Genomic DNA, 23,369 nt, shown 5'->3' with positions numbered 1-23,369 from the left:
CTGGTTAAGTGACCCAGGGTGAATATCCACATGTTCATTAAAAAACTATTGGTTAACTTTATGTACAAATAATTAATACATTCTTAGAATTCATGACCTGCTCATGGATAATTTGTGAACAGGATAAAAAAAAGAGGTTAAACTAATCAGAAATATATTACAATGAATTAGGGAACAATTCTATCCCTAATTGTGCACTTAAACCCAGATCCAAAGCCACTGGAGAGCTCTATTGACTCCTGGGGAGGCTGGATCAGACACTTAAGAGAGAGACAGAGAAAGTGTGGGTGAGTGTTTACTTCAGCGGGCATCCATGAGGACAGAATTTGCTTCTTGATGTTTGTTTTTTTAGTTTTGTTTTAGTTGTGTTTTGTTTTGTACGTCTATCAGTGGGTCTTGAACGAAGGGTTGAAACTCCAGAAGGTAAACTAATTAAATTGTCAGGGAAAAAAAATATGAACAAAATAAGCAAAAAATGCTTATTTAGTATGTATGTCAGTTCTCGACATTCAGAGCAGGCTCTTGCAATGTGCACCAGTTTATCAAATGTAATCCTGGGAGGATAGATTGGAAAATGATTTCTACTCATTTGCACTTGTTTCAAAGGTGACTCCATCATCACTGTCTGAAAGACGCTCTGCCCCTCAGTAACAAATGATTACAGCTAAATGAATCCCCAGAGGTTTCCTACTAATGCAGAACAAAGGCATAAGAATGAGAGCTGTGGCTCAAGATCTATTTTTTATACCAGCATAATTTTTTGCTTCACTGATCTATCACTAAACAACAGCTGCTGGGCTACAGACTTACTGCACCGGAGGAATGGTACCAAATCCTTTAGTGACTGGTCGCATGTGTTTGCCTCAGGCCTTCAAAAAAGTCAGACTGGGGTGGAAGGACTGACAGGTTAATGTCACCTCACTTCTTCTGTCAGGGATTTGAAGATGCCAGACACATCGGAATGACAGCCTGCAACAAGACTGAATTCCATATAGATTTACATTCTTATCTCCGCAGTTGTAGCTTACCTCTTTTGAAGGAAGAAAAGAAAAGAAAAGTAAAGCAAACAAACCCTTTTTATTTGAGTTGCCACAAATACTTTTTTTTTTGTAATTTAGCTTTCACTTTATCTAAAAGTTCTCCTAATTAACAAACATCTTTGTTCCTGTTTCCAGGTGTTTAGAATGGCATTCAGATCACTTTATTATTCAAAAAGTATTGAACAATAATGGTATGAGAGACCAATTAATTAAGAATTGGGGGAAAATTAAATGCCTTTTGTAAGAGACATCTCAGCAGAAGGATTTTTTTAAAATGACCCTTGATTGCATTGTTTGTGACCACTATTTGAAATAAGCTTTCCTATTTATAATAGAAGCATTAAATTCACTTTAAAGGTGATTAATATTTCTGCAGACATGGATGTTCTGGTATTTAACAGGGTTTAGAGGCTATGTTATGAAGTTGGTTTGGAAAGGAATCTATCTCTCCTATTCTTGAACAAAGCAACCCTTGATATTGGGTAACTATACTGACACACATTTTACAATAGTTCATTTCTTCTAAGCTGTTGTCAGGGTCTCCTCATAATAAGACTCTTTGACCTTTAGAAATAATTCTCCTTGAATCTGAAATGGACTGAATCTGCTGAGCTTCACAACAAACTGGAAGCATCAAACTTTTCCCAGGTTCCTGGGGAGAGTGAGACAGGAGATAGGTTTGAGGGATGGATGTGTGGGCAGATGGGGTAGGATATTGGGGATCTGATTCTCTGGTTGGCCATGTCCTGGTTTGGAAAAGTTGCTGACCATTTTTTATATAACTATTAACTGTACAAGTTTCCTTATATCATCTCAAACAAATAAATTGCCCTCATTATAAATGACATGAGACCCCAGAGGTCTCACTTTTTTCAGCAAAAGTCAAGTTAGAAGAAGTTAAGCTTTTATTAAATGAAATAAGAGTTTACATTTAATTTCTCTAGAATAATAGATAAGCCAATTGATGAGACACTAGGAGGGAAATTATATAAATTGATGGACTAGCCCCTCAGAAATCAATAATTATTTTCTTCACCCTCTTTTTTTCCCCTCTACTTTACAATGAAGAATTATATAGTGATACATTACATTGGGGCACATCCTGAGGTGCACAGAGGCCTTCACTTTTGTGAAAAGGAGCTTTTAACAGGCCTGAATGATCTTGAGAACAATTGGGGTTGGGGATAGGATAGTGAGGGGGTATGGAACATCTGAGCAGATGCTTCTCAGGTAGGTCTTGCATAGACTCACAAAGGGGCTCAAATATCATGCAAACTCTCTTTTCATCTAACTCGTTACCTTCCATAGATCTTTTCCCTTTTTTCTCCCCTGCACAGAGACCATAGAAGCTAAGGTTATCCCAAATAATAGGGATGCAACATGAAAGAATCTGAAGGCTGCTTCCCATTGTTAGAGTCTTTCTTTCAGCAGAGGACTATGAAGTCATCGTCTAAACTCTATTGAAGAAGACACGTTCTCTCAGTATATGTTCATTAAAGAATGGTAAGGATCCTTTTAGCAGGAAATTCATATATCTGCCAATACAATTGTTTACCCATGTGAGATAGGGAATATTTCTCCAAATGAGATCTAATGAGAATATTTGTTCTCTTACCAAACAGGACTTGGTACAAAAGAGTACAGAACAGGGGCTGCCCAACTTCTTAGAAGGGAAAAGTCAGTATATCAATGTTAGAACGGATTTAAATAAATGGGCTTCTAAAGGTTGGGGACTCCTTTTAAAGGACTGGGGTATATTTGAGATAATAGAAGGGCTCAGGAGCCAAGTATTATCCATTTGAGTTATCCAGCTTAGAAAAGGTCTGACAGTTTCATCCACTTGAGAACACATTTCTAAATGTCAGAAGCTGAACTTACCTTTTATCCATTTGTGAGTCAGAAATCAATTTGGAATATCAGTTCCTAACGCAGAAACACAGTCAATGTGGAAAGAAAAAGTACTTTTTGCTGAAAAGTATCCAATCCCTCCATTGCTCAGAAATCTAGCTGCAGAACAACTGAATGAGTTGGCTGGCCAGAAAGCTCTTCAGTAGTGGGAATAGTGGTGATTTGGCCACAGCTGCTTGTATCACTGTGGAGACTTAAAAAGGGTGTGTGGGGAAACTAAGTGGAACACCTAGATAGCAGCAAGAACATAAGTCATTCCTCCATCGAGTCAGTTCCTTACATGAATGGGAGACGTGTGAAAATAGAATATGACACAGAAGCACACGAAAAACCGGTAGAGGTGAAGCAGTGAGTGCAGGAAAGATGAGGAAGGCTGATGAGGAAGGCTGAGTTTGGCAGCCTGAGGGCTTAAAATTTCTCGTGTTGTAACAAATCCAGGATTCGCAGGTATGAGAAGCAGTGAGCGCTGATGTGTAGCTCTGAAAGCTAACAGGGTATGTAGAAGGGCACAACAGAAGATGGAAGTACAGACTATTCCATAAAGTATACTTCTCCCCTTGACTGTTAGCTGAAGGGTTGGGACCTCAGTTTTTATTAAGCCTGGCCATGCTATACAAAATTTCTTCAGAAAATGAGCACATTTAACTGGTTTCCATCAATTTTGCAATAAAAAAATTGCCTGGTTTTCCAGAAGGGTATTTGCAGTCAAATATGTGGTTACAGTGAGTCAGGGTTTTTGTTTGCTTGTTTATTAAAAAGGGAAAAGGAACGAAAAACACACAGGTTTCTATTTCACACATTTGACAAAAGAGCTGGCAATATCTGAAAGTTTGATAGGGTGGGATGTATCATTCAAAAAATGCAACTAGCAAATTATATATGTTATTTTCTAGCCAAGAATATGTAACTGTAATATTAGAGAGTATTCAGAGAGGTGGTCACAATATTAAGATCGACTGGAATTAACAAAGTATATAATGTTTTTGGATACTTTGCCTACCTTAGTACAAACCACAGTTGGGTGGAATACAGGCAGTAGTGGAAGTGGTAAGTCATCAGTTTAAAGTGACATGTAATGGAGAGTTTAGTGGAGAACATACATATTCATGATGGATATCTGTTGGGTAAATTCAGCTCTTCGGATGATGCTTGTCTCCTGTTCATAAGAGAAAAGAGGGATGGATGCATCAATTTTAAATGAAGATGGTACACTGTCTCCAAATAGACGGTCTTCTAGAGTTATAATCCAACTACATACACATCCCAATTTCTGGGAGCATAGTTATAAATCACGACAATTCTTTATGCAGTTCAGTATTCTCCTTGTTCTCTTTTTCGAGTCTCTTTATGCCATCTTGTTTGCATCTCTGTCATATTGATCTTCCTTATGTTGTCAGTGTCACACTGTCTAAAGTGTGCCAATCTCAGGACAGACTGTCAAAAGAAGGGCAGACACCCCAAAGTGGTAGTATATTCTAAAATTAGATTTCACGAACCCAGTCACAAATGTGAACCTCTAGATCTGTGTAACAGATTTACCATGGAGTCAGAGACAGTCCCTTTGGGCTCTGCACTCTATCTTGCCACGCAGGCAAGAAGGACTTAGTGATAAATGGTCACTTCCATGAAAAATCACAAAATATTTAGGTTGCTTCCATTGCCAAAAGCCAGTCACTTACCCCAGATTAATATGTACTTTAGATCTCACACCAAAGATAACGCCTGAAGCCAATCCTGTAATAAACTAACTAAAGGTTTGTTAACTAGAAAAAAATGAATTGTTTACAAGTTAAAGCAAGCAAGCATATATACACAAATGAGTGTCAGTCTGTGATTCAAAATGTGGCAGATGTAATCCGTCATCACTGAATGTCTTTTTAGGGCTTAACCAGGTTGACCCTGGGGAATCTCCGTTTTTTGTTTGTTTGTTTCTTAGGGTACGTCTACACTACGGGACTATTCCGAATTTGCATAAACCGGTTTTGTAAAACAGATTTTATAAAATCGAGTGCGCGCGGCCACACTAAACACATTAAATCGGTGGTGTGCGTCCATGGTCCGAGGCTAGCGTCGATTTCTGGAGCGTTGCACTGTGGGTAGCTATTCCCTAGCTATCCCATAGTTCCCGCAGCCTCCCCCGCCCCTTGGAACTTCCGGGTTGAGATCCCAGTGCCTGATGGGGCAAAAATCATTGTCGCGGGTGGTTCTGGGTAAATGTCGTCAGTCACTCCTTCGTCTGTGAAAGCAACGGCAGACAAGCATTTCGCGACTTTTTCCCCTGGATTGCCCTGGCAGATGCCATAGCATGGCAATCATGGAGCTTGTTTTGCCGTTTGTGACTCTCACCGTATGTGTACTAGATGCCGCTCACAGAGGCGATTCAGCAGCGCTACACAGAAGCATGCTTTTGCTTTTGCATGACAGCAGAGATGGTTACTAGCCATATTGCACCATCCAAACCCTTCCATAAATTGGAACTGAGGATGATCATGGCTACCAGTCCTTTTGTACCATTTGCTGCTAGTGCCCCTGGCCAATCAGCCAGGGGCGCAAAAGCCAAGATTGGTTACTAGCCATATTGCACCTTCCATCGTCTTGTACCATTAGCTGCTGTCATAAGTGCCCTGGCCGATCAGCCAGGGGCGCAAAAGCAAAAATTGGGAATGACTCCCTGAGTCAATCCCTCCTTTTTGGTATCTAAAAATAGAATCAGTGCTGCCTAATATAGGCAAGTGTGCTAGAGAACCACCATATCATAGAACCAGAGAGCACAGCTGCTCTGTGTCAGAGCCTGCAGAAATTATGATCTGTATGCTATTCACAGGGGGTGCTCCTGTAACAACCCCATCTGTTGATTCCAGCCTTTCTTGGCTACCGTAGCATTGTCCCCCCACTTGTGTGATGAATTAATAAAGAATGCAGGAATAAGACACACTGACTTGTTAGTGAGAAATGAGTGGAAGGCAGCCTCCAGCTGCTATGATAGTCCAGACAGGACATTAAGCAGTGTGTAGGAGAGAAGCCCAGCATCCCACTGCTAGTCCAGGGGCAACTGAATCTTTTCTTTACACATGAAGGGTGGGGGCTGATGGAGCTCAGCCCCCTGTTGCTATGATGAGGATGGTTACCAGCCATATTGCACCATCCATCCACCAGAAAAAATTAGGGCCAATAGGCTGATGATGAGGATGGATTTCCAGCTTTTGTACGATCAGCTTATGCTGATGATGAGGATGGATTTCCATCATATTGTACCATCACCAGCGCCATGGCGGGGGAGCAAGGATGTTGGTGTTGAGTGCTGCACTATCGCGTCTATCTGCAGCATTCAGTAAAGATAGGGTGACATGTAAAAGAGTCAGAGGATTGTTTTACCTTTCGCTTCTGGGGGTGGGTGGGGGGTGGGTGAGTAGATTGCCAAGCTATGCCCTGACCCGCGGACACTGTGTTTGACCCTAGAAGCATTTGGAGCTCAGCCAAGAATGCAAATAATTTTCGGAGGCTGCAGGAACTGTGGGATAGCTTCAGTCCTCCAGTCCATGCGCATCCATTTGATTCTTTGGCTTTCCGTTACGCTTGTCACGCTGCAGTGCGCTGAGTCCCTGCTATGGCGTCTGTCTGGAGATTTTTAAAAAAGGATTCTGAATTTCATCTTCTGTAACGGAGCGCTGATAGAACGGATTTGCCTGCCCTTACAGCGATCACATCCGCATGGTCCATGCGGGAGCTCTTTTTTTATTTTGATTTCGGACTGCATCGCCACCCGTGCTGATCGGAGCTCCACGCTGGGCAAACAGGAAATATTCAAAAGTTCGCGGGGCTTTTCCTGTTTACCTGACCACTGCATCCAAGTTCAGATTGCGGTCCAGAGCGGTCACTGGTGCACTGTGGGATAGCTCCCGGAGGCCAATACCGTCGATCAGCGTCCACACTAACCCTAATCCGATATGTTAATACCGATACTAGCGTTACTCCTCTCGTTAGGGAGGAGTACAGAAACCGGTTTAAAGAGCCATTAAAATCGATATAAGGTGCCTCCTAGTGTGGACAGTTTTGGCGTTAAATCGGTTTTATGCTCCTAAAACCGATTTAAACGCCTAGTGTAGACCAGGCCTTAGCTCTAGCCCTTGTGAGAATTCAAACAGCAAGCAGATGAAAAATCTTCATGTTAGCTATTTTTATTTCCCTCTTGCAGCGTTGAAACCAATGAAAAGAGGATTTCTGCCCCCACTTCTCCATGGGTAGATGGGGCAATTAACAGAACTTTTGTCCTGTGATGGTTCACTTAATTTTGATAGTCCTCCTGGATGGGCGGGAGTTCACAAGTTCAGAGCAGGCATTTTTACAATTGTAAAACAAACTTATGTTTTACCTTGTAGCATAGAATATGGACATTACAAGTAAGATTAATGCGTGCAGCAACTTATGAGCATTTTATAGAGTCAAAACACGGAGCAGACCTTTAGAAGTCTAATATCTATCTTGAACAAATATTAGCATGAGTTGAATTTTTTAAATCATGATTTGAGGACTTCAGTAACTCAGCCAGAAGTTATGGGTCTATTAAAGGAGTGGGTGGGTGAAGTTGTGAGGCCTGGAATGTACAGGAAGTCAGACTAGAAGACATGCTGATTCCTTGTAGCCTTAAAGTCTATGAGAACATATAGCTGAGCTGGTCTGGTTGCCAGCTATGAATTTGTCAGTGCTCAAGCTGACACCTACAGATTTGGCAAGAGCTGGCACAGTCAGAAAGGCATGAGATTGGGTGGGTGTACTCACTACTCTTCAAGCTATCCTGCCTCAGTAGCTAGAATAGTTGATATTTTGTTTTTCTCCCTTAGGCACACTTTCAGATCATCAGGCTTTTTTTCAAACTGGTTGAAAGATGAAAGACTTAATTTCTTTAAGAGGCTGCGATATGGTTTCAAGTAGAGATAGATTAATATTAAAAAAAACCCACTGCTACATTGTTTACAATCTTCAATTCATTTTTATGAATGAGTACCAACAGGTTCCTATGAACATTTGCAGAAACTGTAAATATCACAAATATTCATCTGAATATGTTTATGGAAAGGCTTATGCTAAAAGCATTCACATGGCCCACCACTAACTGACCAGGGGGAGGGTAGGTGTTAAGAAAAAACATTACTTATAGCCAGGTTATTCCATAATGGTAGTCTCTGGGATTTGTTGCACCTTTCTGAAATCTAGATATGTTCACTCTCAGAGAAAGGCTAATGACTTCATGGGCACCTGCATTGATCTGGTATGGGCAATGCCTATATTTCTCTCCCTATTTTTAAAAATATTATAGCACCAGAAAAAAAAATAAAGAGGAGGTGAGGAAGGTTGTTCTGGATGTGACTCATATTTTTAAACAATTTTTTTTAATTTGAAGAATTGTATTCAAAATCTTAGCCAATACTCTTTCTTTAGACTTTCTTCAGACTTTCTACTACTTTTGGTTGTGGATGTCAAACCTTTATAATTTTTTTTAAAAAATTCTGTTATTGAAAAACAAACAAACATAAAAGGTAATGTTTTTCTTTATCCCAGCTGGTAAAATCAGAGATACACCTACCCCATCAGGTTAACTCTGAATATCACTTATAAAGTGTCTCTGCAAACTATCAAGTGTCTAGTATGTGCAAGAAAAGACAAATTCATGCAAGGAACTCAAATTTTCAATCTGACAGAAGAGAAGTAAAGGATACATGCACCTTCTATAATCTGTGTACAAAATATAAATCTCAACCTGAGTGGTAGACTTTTTAAATAATGGGCAGACTTTTTAAATAATGTTTCTTTTTATGTTTTGGGTTTTTTTTTTACTATGATGGTTGGGCTGGAATAAAGAGAGTGATTTTAATCAGTTATGTATTGTCATTAAAGGGTTCTAGAAGTCAGAAACCTGTATCTTTATATACTTTCTCAAGAATGATCACCAGAATTAGGAGCTGTCCATACATTACATAGCACATTTTTTCATGACTTTTCAAGACCCACCCAACCTTTTGTAACACTTTGTAACACTGAAACAACACACAAAATTAAGGATCCACCTACCCCTTAATATCTTACGTAATTTATGACAGCCCATTATGTGAAAAAAAATGTACATGAACTCCTTCAATGTCAATAAAATGGTCCTGGCAATGCCTGAAATTACAACAAACATATATCTCATGTCTATAGGGTTACACAAATGCTTCCACCAAATATGTGTCTTTATTCTAGAAATGCTTATATAGTAACTAGCGACTATTATAGGTGAAATCCTGGCTTCACTGAAGTCAATAGGAGTTTTGTTGCTGATTTCTTTGGGGGTCAGAGTTTTACTCTATTTGGCAAATATAGACCTTTTGTACATCATGCAAGCACTCCTGAATCAATATTGTATGTTTTGAACATATTTACTACCTGATTTTAGGTACATCATTATAAAACCAGAATCATTTGACTTAACTGGCACTACACCAGATTTACATTGTCTTAAACCGGTTGCAGTTCAACCCTCTTCTTTCAATGGCCTGTTAAAAGATCTGTTGTCCTCTTTGGGCACAAAGCATAAGTACATAACGCCCCCCCTGAAATACATTGAATTTCCTCCCGAAATAGATTGAATTGTTCCCTCAATTTGCATTTACCTTTGCTAAAGGCCATTTCCCTTTTTACTAGATTTGGATTGTATTCAGAGAAACATTAGATAAAATTCCTTCAAACTACATTTCTCCAGTACTTGTATGTTTCACTGTGATCAGTGAAAGACTCACTTATTTTTAAATTTTAAAACAATAATAAATAACTTGAAGGATTATATTACAATTAACAGCAGTGTATTGTAGTTCATCAAGCAACAGTCAACATTTTATGCATATAAAATATAATAGCTCACTCCTATACTGCTCAAACAAGCAAAACTCCCACTGAAATCAGAGCAGTTAACCTAAATAAGAACTGAACTGGGCTCCATCTTCCCATCCGCTCCTGTGAGTAATTCTCCCTGTATTTCCTTTTGGCTTATGAGCAGCCAAAGATAACCAGATCAAGATGAACTTCTTCATCATGAAAATTTGATGTATCATATACTTTTGTAGCTACCACTGCACCAGCAAGTCTACAGAAGATAGCCAGGTTGAAAAGCACTGGAAAAAATAAATAGTACCAAGAATCTCCCCTCTGTTACGTCACTTTTTTACAGTGATGTAACTGTTGAATCAATGGAGTAATCCTGGCATAATACTAATGCAGCAGTGGAAGAATTGGGCCCATAGATTTAAAACATACCAAATGCCCTGTGTGCACAGAAGCACTTACTAATATGTTGGAAAAAAGCATAAAACAGTATAAATATGTCCATTATTTCCTTAAGGGAATAATATGCCATCTTATTATTTTAAATAGTTATCCTGATACTTCAAATTAAACACATTGGATTAAATAAAACAATAAAACAAATATATTAACTACAAAGAAATAGATTTTAAGTGAGTACAAGCAATGAGGCATACAAGTCAGAAATGGTTACAAGAAAAAGAGACATAAAATGCTTACTGACACCTAACAAACTAGATTGGATTCAAAGCTAAATTTTCTCACCATATGCTGTCAGCAGTCTTATTGCCAAAACTCTTTAGGTCAGGACCCCTCCCCAATGCTTCCTTTGTCTTTTCCGTGCAGAGAATGCAATGGCAGGGAGAGAGAGAGAAAGAAGGGGTTCTGCCCCTTCTTTTTATAGTCCTGACTCACATTTGAGAAGCATTTCCAGTTGGGAGCAAGACAATGGGCAGTCTGTGTGGAAGGGAACTTCATGCTGTTTCTTTGCTAAGACATAACTTTTTGCCCCTGCCGAGTTTCCTGCCAAAGAATGGCTACCTAGCAGGTAATGGTCCAGCATCCTTGTTTACAGCTGGCCCTTTGTCTCTGAGGAACTGGTTTAGCCATCCACAGAAAACATACTTTTCATCATGATCTCAGCTTATGTTTATAACTTCACATATAATGCTGCAAAATGCATTTTGTCATGATATTATTGATCAGCAAATGATGAGTTTTTAAATGATACCTCACAAGGCTTTCCTGGTACAAACATTATTATTAGGGATGTCAAGTGATTAAAACAATCAATTGTGATTAATCACACTGTTAAAAAATAATAGAATACCATTTATTTAAATACTTTAGATGTTTTCTACATTTTCAAATATATTGATTTCAATTACAACACAGAATACAAAGTATACAGTGTTCACTTTATATTTATTTCTGATTATAAATATTTGCACTGTAAAAAACAAAATAAATAGTATTTTTCAATTCACCTAATACAAGTACTGTAGTGCAATCTCTTTATCATGAAAGCTGAACATACAAATGTAGAATTATGTACAAAAAATAACTGCATTCAAAAATAGAACAACGTAAAACTTTAAATCCTACAAGTCCACACAGTCCTATTTCTTGTTCACCCAATCACTCAGACAAACAAGTTTGTTTAAATTTGTAGAAATAATGCTGCCCGCTTCTTGTTTACAATGTCACTTAAAAGTTAGAAGAAGCATTCACATCGCACTGTTGTAGCCAACATTACAAGATATTTACATACCAGATGCACTACAGATTTATATGTCCCTTCATGCTTCAACCACCATTCCAAAGGACAAAACCCCAAGGAGTCACACATTTAATTAAAGCATTATTTTTTAACAAATGTCATTGGCATGGAAGCATGTCCTCTGGAATGGTGGCCAAAGCATGAAGGAGCATAAGAATGTTTAGCATATCTGGCACGTAAATACCTTGAAATGCCAACTACAAAAGTCCCATGTGAACTTCGATTCTCACTTTCTGATGACATTGTAAATAAAAAGTGGGTAGCATTATCTCCCATAAATGTAAACAAAATTTGTTTGTTTTAGTTATTGGCTGAACAAGATGCTGGACTGAGTGGACTTGTAAGCGCTACATTTTTGTATTGTTTTGTTTTTGAGTGAAGTTATGTAACAAAAAAAAAGACATTTGTAAATTGCACTTTCACAATAAAGAGATCGCACTACACTATTTGTATGAGGTGAATTAAAAATACTATTTCTTTTGTTTATCTTTTTACAGTAAAAATATTTGTAATAAAAATACTATACAGTGAACAGTGTACACTTTGTATTCTGTGTTGTAATTGCAATAAATTATTTTGAAAACGTAGAAAAACATCAACAATATTTAATACATTTCAATTGGTAGTCTATTATTTAACAGTGCAATTAAAACAGCGATGAATCACAATAAATTTTTGAATTAATTGTGTGAGTTAACTGTGATTAATCGACAGCCCTATTTATTACAATAGTAGGTAGGGTGTGAACATAGAAGTTTAGTCTGTCACTTCTTCACATAAATACGATATAATGCACTGCAGAAAAAGGTAATATTGATTTTTTAAAAAAAATATAGAATATTGGTATGCATGGACACGATTATGCTGAAATTCATATTTTTATGATCACCGTAATTACCCTTTCTGCTTTAATGTTGTGACAATTCATTTCATGCTTTTCAGTCACAATTTTTGGTTTGAAGTCAACAGATAATTCAGAGCTTATCATACGGGAAAGGGTGTGTGTGATGGGGTCCAATTTACTAAGAAAGAACCGAATTTAAAAATACCATAATCTATGCAGTTCGAATGGAATCTTGACAGCTGCTATTCACAAATATTGCTGACATGGTTTATATGATATTAAAATTCAGAATTACTGCACTTTCATCAGTTTCTAGTTCCACAGCTGGCATTTCATGTTGTCAGCATCCTGTGATTTACAAGACTGTATATAGTGTAAAAATGTTGTTTTAAATGGACAATTTCCTAAGCATGTTTACTAATTGGTAGGCTGTGGCAACTTAAATGTAAACATACCGTATGTTCCGAAAGTCAGACTGCTTTACGTGAGAAAAAGAGTTGAATCTAATAGCATGAGTTTCATTAAACTTTTATGAAAATCACTTGGAAAACAAACATTTCTATGCAAATTTAGAAAGAATGGTTTAATTTGTGAAGTTATACCAAACCATAATTTTTCCAATGTCACAAATGCAATGTAAAATACATGAATGATTATATTGATACTCACTACTTCAAGATACAGAAGCTGTTAACCAGACAGTGCATGGAGTCTTAAAAATAAAGCAGTGTTTCTAATAATGTTTATATCAGATTAATAATGATATTTAATTAAATGATGTAAAGCAAGACCAGCAGAAAAATGTAAAATATCAGTACCAGGAATATTCTTCTTCTGAGACCTGCAGAAATGATGTAACGCTCCGGGAATTAAGTCCATATATTATACATTACTTGGAACACCACGAATCCAAACATAAAGAGAGTTTGAGGATACTACCAGTATGTTATTAGATTTCTAAATCTTGCAGTGCTACAAACCTTATGCATATATGTAACTTTTGGCATGTAAATAGGTCCTTTGAACTCACAGGGATGACCCATGAATACAGTCGCTTATGTGAGTATTCGTTTGTAGGCTCAGGGTCTATATCTAATTATGAGTTAATACTAAAACCTACTTCATGTTTTATGCAGGGACATTTTGAGCATGATTCTTTTATTGGGTCTCATATTTCTGTAAGTGTGTATATTGTTATTTACATTTTGAGGCTCAAGTTTTGTGGAACTAAGTCCACATAAAACTCATCAGTAATTCAAATCAAAGTGTACACAGAATATTTCTAGTATACAAACAGAGGACATTAAAAATTGTGGCCTAGATCCTCAGGAATGCTGGAGCTCTCCGTCGCATGCTTGTGAGGGTCAAGGAAAAGATGGCATTTAACCATTTTAATGCTTCCCCATACTGGGGCTTCTGGAAGCACTTTTGATCTTGACTGCAAGTTAGGGCAGACTTGGCAAAGTTAGAACTCTGGTGGACAATCTTCAGCCCATGGGCTGCACACGGCCCATCAGGGTAATTCGCAGGCGGGCCACAAGACAGCGTTTACAGTCCGCAGGCGCGGCTGCCCACAGCTCCCAGTGGCCACGGTTCACCATTCCTGGCCAATGGGAGCTGCGGGAAGCGACGCAGGCTGCCCATAACTGTTAGAACTTGTTTTGGTTTGTAATGACACTCTAGGTGACTCCAACCACACCGTTTGTGATGGAAGATGAGGGAGAGGAGGTGTGGGACCTGCTATGCTTGTTCTATGACATCTGGGAATTGTGCTACACAAGAATACCTACCTGCCTTCTTAAGGTAGTAAGAAAGAGTTCCTTACACTAGAGTCCCTGAAGAAGGTAGTCACAGGAGTTTTGAGGGTTTCAAAAATGCAGAAATACATCATCTTTACTAGAATGCACTTGATCTTTGGGCCGTGCCTAATTTGGTAATTGCAGAATCTGAGTTGAGGGACAAACCCTGATCCTGGGGCAGGCTAGGGGCTAGTTTGAGCAGATCCAGAGCTGCTGCAATTGTTACCAGCTGGCTATGGCTCTCATGTGCAGTTCTCTGGCCATGTTCCTTCCCTGAGATGTCCCTTACAGCTTGTTCTGAGGGGACTAAGGGATGATATAGTGCAATTTGCCAACTCCACCCCACTTTAGATTTCCGCTCTCTGTGGTGAACCTCAGCTGATTGGTTAAGGCAGTGTAGCACAAGTTAGACTATGGCTCTCTTTATCAAAATACACAGGAGTCTCCATTCCCATTGATTCTGGTGTTTAAGTAACTCCTGTTACTGTTAATGTGCATTTTGGATACTCATCAATACTTTTGCAATATGCATATTTAAATCTCATGATTGATTAGATTAAGAGAGGTGACTTCACTGGACCTATACATAGAATGATGGTCTGGACCTATACATAGAATGCTTCCGCCGACGTTCACAGGCAGAAATTGTGGAAAAACAACATTGCTTGCCTCATAACCTAAGTTGTGCAGAATACAATGCCATCCACAGCCTCAGAAACAACTCTGACATTATAATCAAAGAGGCTGATAAAGGAGGTTGTCATCATGAACAGGTCTGACTACCAAAAGGAGGCTGCCAGACAACTCTCCAATACCAAATTCTACAGGCCACTTTCCTCAGATCCCACTGAGGAATATACCAAGAAACTGCATCATCTACTCAGGACACTCCCTACACTAATACAGGAACAAATCAAACACCCTTAGAGCCCTGACCAAGGTTATTTTATCTACTACCCAAGATCTGCAAACCTGGAAATCCTGGACGACTCATCATTTCTGGAACTGGCACTCTCACTGAAGGACTATCTGGATATGTGGACTCTTTACTCAGACCCTACACCATCAGCACTCCCAGCTATCTCTGTGACACCACTGATTTCTTGAGAAAAGTACAATGCATTGGTGATCTTCCAGAAAACACCATCCTAGCCACCATGGATGTGGAGGCTCTCTACACAAACATCCTACACACAGATGGAATACAACCTGTCAGGAACAATATCCCTGATGATGCCACAGCACAACTGGTTGCTGAGCTCTGTGACTTTATCCTCACATACAATTATTTCAAATTTGGTGACAATATATACCTCCAGACCAGTGGTACTGCTATGGGCACCCTCATGTCCCCACCATATGCCAACATTTTTATGGCTGACTTGGAACAACACTTCCTCAGCTCTTGTCCACTCACACCCCTTCTCTACCTACACTACATTGATGACATCTTCATCATCTGGACCCATGGAAAGGAAACTCTGGAGGTATTCCACCACAATTTCAACAGATTTCACCCCACCATCAACCTCAGACTGGACCAATCTACACGGGAGGTCCGCTTCCTAGACACCACAGTACAAATAAGTGATGGTTACGTTACCACCACCCTATACTGAAAACCCACCGACCGCTATGCCTACCTTCATGCCTCCAGCTTCCATCCCAGACACACCACATGATCCATCGTCTACAGCCAAGCACCGAGGTACAACCACATTTGCTCCAACCCCTCAGACAGAGACCAACACCTACAAGATCTTCACCAAGCATTCTCAAAACTATGATAACCGCACGAGCAAATAAGGAAACAAATCAACAGAGCCAGACATGTACCCAGAAGCCTCCTGATGCAAGACAAGCCCAAGAAAGAAACCAACAGAACTCCACTGGCCATCACATACAGTCCCCAGCTAAAACCCTCCAACGCATCATCAGTGATCTACAACCCATCCTGGACAATTATCCCTCACTTTCACAGACCTTGGGAGGCAGGCCAGTCCTCTCCCACAGACAACCCGCCAACCTTAAGCATATTCTCAACAGCAACCACACACCACACCATAGCAACTCTAACTCAGGAACCAATCCATGCAACAAACCTCGATGCCAACTCTGTCCACATATCTACACCAGAAACACGATCACAGGACCTAACCAGATCAGCTACAACATCACCTGCACGTCCACCAATGTTATATATGCCATCATGTGCCATCAATGCCCCTCTGCTATGTACATCGGCCAAACTGGACAGTCCCTATGTAAAAGGATAAATGGACACACATCAAATGTTAGGAATGGCACTATACAAAAACCTGTAGAAGAACACTTCAACCTTCCTGGCCACACAATAGCAGATTTGAAGGTAGCCATCCTACAGCAAAAAAACTTCAGGACCAGATTTCAAAGAGAAACTGCTGTGCTTCAGTTCATTTGCAAATTTGCAAATGCCCCTACTTATACAACCCAAAATGCCATTGCCAAGAAGGCTAATGGCATTTTGGGTTGTATAAGTAGGGGCATTTCCAGCAGATCGAGGGACGTGTTCATTCCCCTCTATTCAGCACTGGTGAGGCCTCATTTGGGGTACTGTGTCCAGTTTTGGGCCCCACACTACAAGAAGGATGTGGATAAATTGGAGAGAGTCCAGCAGAGGGCAAAAAAAATGATTAGGGGGCTGGAGCACATGACTTATGAGGAGAGGCTGAGGGAACTGAGATTGTTTAGCCTGCAGAAGAGAAGAATGAGGGGGGATTTGATAGCTGCTTTCAACTACCTGAAAGGGGGTTCCAAAGAGGATGGATCTAGACTGTTCTCAGTGGTATAAGATGACAGAACAAGGAGTAATGGTCTCAAGTTGCAGAGGGGGAGGTTTAGGTTGGACATTAGGAAAACCTTTTTCACTAGTAGGGTGGTGAAGAACTGGAATGGGTTACCTAGGGAGGTGGTGGAATCTCCTTCCTTAGAGGTTTTTAAGGTCAGGCTTGACAAAGCCCTGGCTGGGATGATTTAGTTGGGTTTGGTCCTGCTTTGAGCAGGGGGGTTGGACTAGATGACCTCCTGAGGTCCCTTCCAACCCTGAGATTCTATGATTCTATGATCATCAGCTCAGGATTAAACAAAGACTGTGATTGGCTAGCCAACTACAAAAGCAGTTTCTCCTCCCTTGGTGGTCACACCTCAACTGCTAGAACAGGGCCTCATCCTCCCTGATTGAACTGACCTCGTTATCTCCAGACTGATTCTGGCCTGCATATTTATACCTGCCTCTGGAAATTTCCATTACATGCGTCTGACGAAGTGGGTATTCACCCACGAAAGCTTATGCTCTAATACATCCGTTAGTCTATAAGGTGCCACAGGACTATTTGTGACTTTACTGGATATTCATTAAATGACCATGAGGAAAGAACTTCATGAATATCACATAGAACTACTGACTAGCCTTGTCTATGAGAGCACACATTTTTTAATCCTCTTCGCTACAACACAATGTTTATATCTCTAGACTCACTCTCTCTAGACTTCGTGCAGAGGTCCAAATCCCACTCACTTTGCTCACACAAGCAGTCTCATTCTCTTCACTGAGATTTACCAGAGGTAGTCTTCTGCAAGTCAGGCAAGCAAGATTTGATCAGAAGCGCCTGATCCTGTTGTCTTTACCTGGGCAGACAGAAATCAATAGGAGTTTTTTCCTTAGTGCACACTGTAAGAGAAGGCCTGTAGATTAATCTGAATCCTTTTAGAAGTCAGGATAGACACACATTGTGACTGTGATGTCAAGAGTTATGCATTTCAGCTCCAACCACTGTAAGGGAGCTTTCAGGGATGTAAGATGACAGATGTACAATTATAGTTGTTATACCCCCACTTTTGTAACAAGACAAGTTAACAAAATAAAAGCTGCTGTTACTCAGACTTCATAGTACTTTACGCAAACCTCATTATAGATTATATTGTTTTAACAGAGTGCTGTGAAAATAACATCCCAGTAGGGTTTCCTTAGTTCATTTACAATTATTTCTTTCATAGTTTTTCTGGAAGAGGAAAATATGAACCTCTACATATTTGTGTAAAGCTGGTTTTCAAGCAGCAGATTACGGTACTTTGTAATCAATAGTTCTGGGGCACTAAGAACTGCTCGAAGGTTTTCATTAGCTGTAAGAAGAGCGTAGTTAAAGGAATACTAAAAAGTATTGATGTTTAAATTTGATTTATCAGTGTTATTTAAGCCTATCTCTGCACTGCAGTGAGTTTATTTTTCCAATTAAAGAATATTCTGAGGTATCTCTTGGGTTTAGACAAGTTTTAAACAAGATAAAGCACCTTGTGAATTAATTTATTTTGAAGAAACAAGAAAATACAATTTCTGTTGTCTTTTCATTAAATTATCCTTTGGAATATTGATTTAGCTCAGGCTTAGAACTTATTTAGCTAAAAAAATAAAAAAGGTGCGTGTTAATTTGGTGATCCTGTTCCTATATCATTATATAGAAATATTTTTTTTATTGTTACAATTTGGGTGCTATAGATATGGGGAGAGGGAATTAGTGCTCTTTATACCTTGTATGCCTTGTAGTGATAGACTCAAAGAACTCAATCTATTTAGCTTAACAAAGAGAAGATTAAGGAGTGACTTGATTATAGTCTAAAAATACCTACATGAGGAGCAAATATTTAATAATGGGCTCTTCAGTCTAGCAGTGAAATCTGAAATATGATCCAATGGCTAGAAGTTGAAGCTAGACAAATTCAGACTGGAAATAAAGCAGACATTTTTAACGGTGAGTGTAATTAACTCCAGGAACATTTTACCAAGGGTCATGGTGGATTCTTCATCAGTGACAATTTTTAAATCAAAATTAGATTTTTTCCAAAAAAATATGCTCTAAAAATTAATTTGGGGAAGTTCTATGACCTGCGTTTTGCAGGAGGACAGACTAGATGATCACAATGGTCCCTTGTGACCTTGTAATCAATTAACCTTGCAATTTTACACTGAGAGGGTTTTTTCCCCTGCAGCTTTTGTATGCTCTATTTTCATTTATAATACACAATAAAACACTGGGCACTAGTCTACAACTTCTTTTGATGAAAAAATAAATGTGACCAGGTACTACTCTTATATTTTCAAACAGCAGTTAGCTGCAAAACAATTTTTTAAATATTAAAGTTGGCTTCTAAACAATTAGTGTGTTTACATTAGAATGTGTTGGAAAAAAGGAGACATTTCCACTGAAAATTTTGACAAAAATGAAAATAAATTCATTTTCATTGAAACTTGCCATGGTAAATTTTGAGCTTTCAGTTAAAAAAAATTGAAATCCCAAACATTGTGTGGCCATAGTTTAACATGAGATGTTTGGGAAAGCTATCCCATACAAAAGAGTAGGAGAATGAGACACCCAAACTACAATTCCTGTGAGGTACTGCAACGACACCTTGGGATTTAAACATTTGTCTTTCAGCTGGAAACATTTCAGTTTTCAGGAGTTCAGGTTTTTTACCCCCCAAAATGATTTTTTTTCATGGCAAGTATGTACTTTTTTTTTTTTTTACAAAATATTTAATTTAGTCAAACCCAATATTCTGTCAAAACAGTTTCATCAGAACATTTTTAACTACCCATGGCGTATATGCAGAAAATTGACTTAAGGTATACTAGAAGTTGTTCCTTAAATTTCATTACAAATCTATAAATACTCCTTGGGCTCAATGAAACCCCCACTGCTGTCAGTGAGAGCTGTTACATTGTCTTCAATGGAGCTGCATCAGGGTTTGTGTGTAGCACTCCCATTGACTTTAACAGTTGGTATGCATTTGGGCCATGTGGACGGTGTCCTTGTATCTTTTGTTCATAATTTCAAAATCTAATGAGAAGCAAATTCACAGCTATTTGGTTCTAACGTCTCGAGCCAAATCCTCCACCCCATTAAGTCCCCTTTGTGCTATGTCAGGAGTTGCTGTAACTGTGTCCTGAATATTCCCGCAGTGGAAACCTTGATGGTCACAGAACCAGCCATACTAGCTCCACACCATCCCTTTGTAAGGCTCATATCTGGAACATGGCCAAAGTGCCCAGTAATTCTCACTAGAGCAATCTTTGGTGGGGAATCATGGAGCGGAGGGGAGGAGAGGAAGCATAAAACAGTTGGATTTAGGGCCTGAATTGCTTCCAGAAAACTACTTTTGCTCCTCCCCCAGGTGCAGTGAATGCTATTCTGAAGATTTAGCACCTTGTTTTTTTAGAAGACATGAATTAATATTTAGTACAATGGAGGTTTCTTTTATTAGTTTGAATGGTGTTGATGACTAGTTATTTAATCTGATCTCTTAGGAACACTTACATTCTGGTGCAGCGTGGGGCAACCCTTGTAAGCTAGCATTACACGTTGGGAAAACTAGCCTTTGTAATTAACTTGAAATATTGTACATAGACATGTTACAGTGAAATCCAATTTTCCATATTATACACACCAGGCAGCTTTGCTGAATGATATTAGATTTTAATGAGATTTATAACCTGATTTAATAATTTATTTTTTAAGTTAAATCTGGAAAGTAAAATATCATTAACTTTGTAGACTTCTCTTTAAAGTGCTCCATTATTTTGTTAAAAACCTTTAAACTGTGAAAGTAAATTCAACATTGTTAAGCACTTATTGTGTAATTCCTGACAAACCCAATGGAACCTAACATTTCCATTGATGATTTTCACCACTAATCTAATAACCAGAGTTATCCATTAGCTAGAGCCAAGATTCTAAAAAAAATATCTCCAGGCTCCTCAATTAGTATTTAAGGTTTTAATTAAGTGCCCTGATTTTATGAACACCCATTTACTTCAATAGTTGTTGCTGGGTACTCAGAATTTTGAAAATCCAGCCACTTATTTAGGATCCTAACTTTTGATTCCTATGTTTTGAAAATCTTCATGTTTGAAGATTTTACAACAAAGCTAAACTTTTGGTTTACTACATCATCTCACTTCCAAGCACTCTCAAATCTATCAACACATTTACTGACAAACACCATAAACCATGATTTATAGAGATTCAGTGAGAAAATGAGAAAGGAGAAAAAGATGATTATTCTAGGGAAGTAACCTTCTAATTACAAATATAAATGGAACACAGCATTTTTTTTAAAAGGTTTATTTTAATTCTTCACACTGGTAAGACTGAAACTTTGTCAGCCAAGGATCTCAGAGCCAAGGTGGAGATGAGATGTTTCTTCTGGCTACAGAAGAAGAAACTGACTCAGTCCCAGGAATGAGGGAATGCCTTTATATCATACTTGAGTGCCTTCCTCTAGCTAGCACCAAAAATCATATTCATGAACTTCTAACAAAGCTACAAAACCAGTTGAGGCAATATTAGGGCAGGATTGTAGTTTGAATTTCTTGTTAGCCACCCTGATGCAGAAGCTACACCCCTTATGTACCACAGGGTGTCTAATATTGCAGTGAGCTAGGAATGTTTAGAGCTGGGGTAGTGATGTAGACAAAATAAGTCAAAGGAGCTTGGGCTCCTTAGCCAGTGCGCAGTGGAAACATATTAGCAGAGAATGGGGTCCAGATCTACTGTCGAGGAGCACAGTACCCAGGCTGTGTGGCAGCCAGGAGTCTCTGGAAAGAGGCATAACACTGACTTTTGTTCTGCAATGATCCCGGGGCTGCTGTGTGGGTTGATCCTTCCTGGCCTGATTTTCCACACCCTGTCAGATCCTGCTGTAAAGCCTTCTTTCAAGCCTTCTTTTAGGCTTTTTCCTCATAGACCTGAGGAGGAGAAAACTTACAACCAAGCTTTTCTCAGTCTTTCCCCTACCCTCCATTTTCATTTGGTTATGATAAGGTCCTGTCTACATGGGGTTCTGTACATTGTTGTAGCTATACTATAGTAACTGCATCAGCATAGATACATACCTTTTACATTCTTCCAGAACATGAAAAGGGCTTTTATGTAACCATGAATCAGACCCTAGAAGTTCATTTTATTGTCCCGTTCTCATAATTTCAGTCAGGGTTCCAAGGGTCAGATGATGGGGATCTATAACTGATGTCTGTAGCAGCTGGGGATAAATACAGTTATCAAATTCTGATGTAGATCAGAGAGCAGCATTTTGAAGAGAGCAGAAATGTTCCTATATCAGGAGATGTATTGCTTGCGAATGTTACACTTCCTGATTAGATCACAATTTGTCATGGAAGCATTTGGTCTGAAGACTTTTTTTGGGGGGGGGGGAGGGAATTCCTAACCAAAAAAAAAAGTTTTGGATTTTTTTAACTTTAAAACTAAGTTAGCTTATTAGAAATATTTGGAGTGTATTGTTTTTTTCCATTGAAGACAACGGTTAGTTATAGTGTCTTCTGGTTAGAAAGTTCAGCTTGTGTTTGTCAGAGAACAGAGAGATTTAAGAGATTCAGTCATTAAAGGAAGCTTTATCTCTATATATGTAAATTGCTTCCAGGAAAGTTGTAAAAGCTCTTTTTCAAAAATATCCTGAGTAAGACAGCAACAGGTTGGTACAGCCAAAAATGTATTGGGATAAAGCCTCGAACAGTACATAGCTGGTAAAACTATAGGAAGGAGGCTTCCTTTTTCTCTTTATTTAAGGGATTTCTTTGGTGTTTAAAAACATCAGGTTTGATAATACACAGACTTGCAAAGATAGGCAATAGTAAGGGGAGGTTTCAGGGGACAATAACATTTGCTTACCATACAGGATTGTGTTGTAGCAACATAATGACTTCGAAAATGAAAATTCTTACCATTGTATTGACGTGTTCATCCATTTGGGACATTTCTGCCTTACGCACGTGTTTAATTACTTTGTCAGAATTCTTCCTGATCTGTACTGGATCACTATAGCAAAAAGGAAAAAAAAACAACCTATAGACCTGAATAAAATGAAACTCAAATGGTTTATTTAAAGTTGAAATAAACCATGTAAATTCCCAGTTAGGTCATACACATCATGTTGTGTTACTAATCATTCTGAAACTATTTACTTTACTAATAGCTAACTGCTAGCTATGTTAATTTTTACTAAAGATATTTGCATTCTCATAAGAGTTTTGCTGTTATATTTTTGAACTAGCATATGTTCCTACAGTTCAAAATGGTATGGTGCTGTGCATAATAAGTGCATACTTATAT

General features: G+C 38.8%; 1 long non-coding RNA gene across 5 annotated transcripts in view; it reads left to right on the top strand.

The window, feature by feature from the left end:
* LOC120384562 overlaps positions 1–23,369 on the top strand; it is a 119,562-nt gene that overhangs the window by 11,745 nt on the left and 84,448 nt on the right. For all 5 annotated transcript variants that reach the window (XR_005588946.1, XR_005588948.1, XR_005588949.1 and 2 more), the window contains exon 2: positions 2,378–2,543. This is a non-coding gene — a long non-coding RNA (uncharacterized LOC120384562). The remainder of the gene's footprint in view (positions 1–2,377; positions 2,544–23,369) is intronic.

The sequence above is a fragment of the Mauremys reevesii genome, linkage group 16, assembly GCF_016161935.1.
Source record: "Mauremys reevesii isolate NIE-2019 linkage group 16, ASM1616193v1, whole genome shotgun sequence".
NCBI classification, from domain to species: Eukaryota; Metazoa; Chordata; order Testudines; family Geoemydidae; genus Mauremys; species Mauremys reevesii.
Note: the sequence above shows the minus strand (reverse complement) of the source record. Positions and strands in the feature narration are given on the sequence as shown.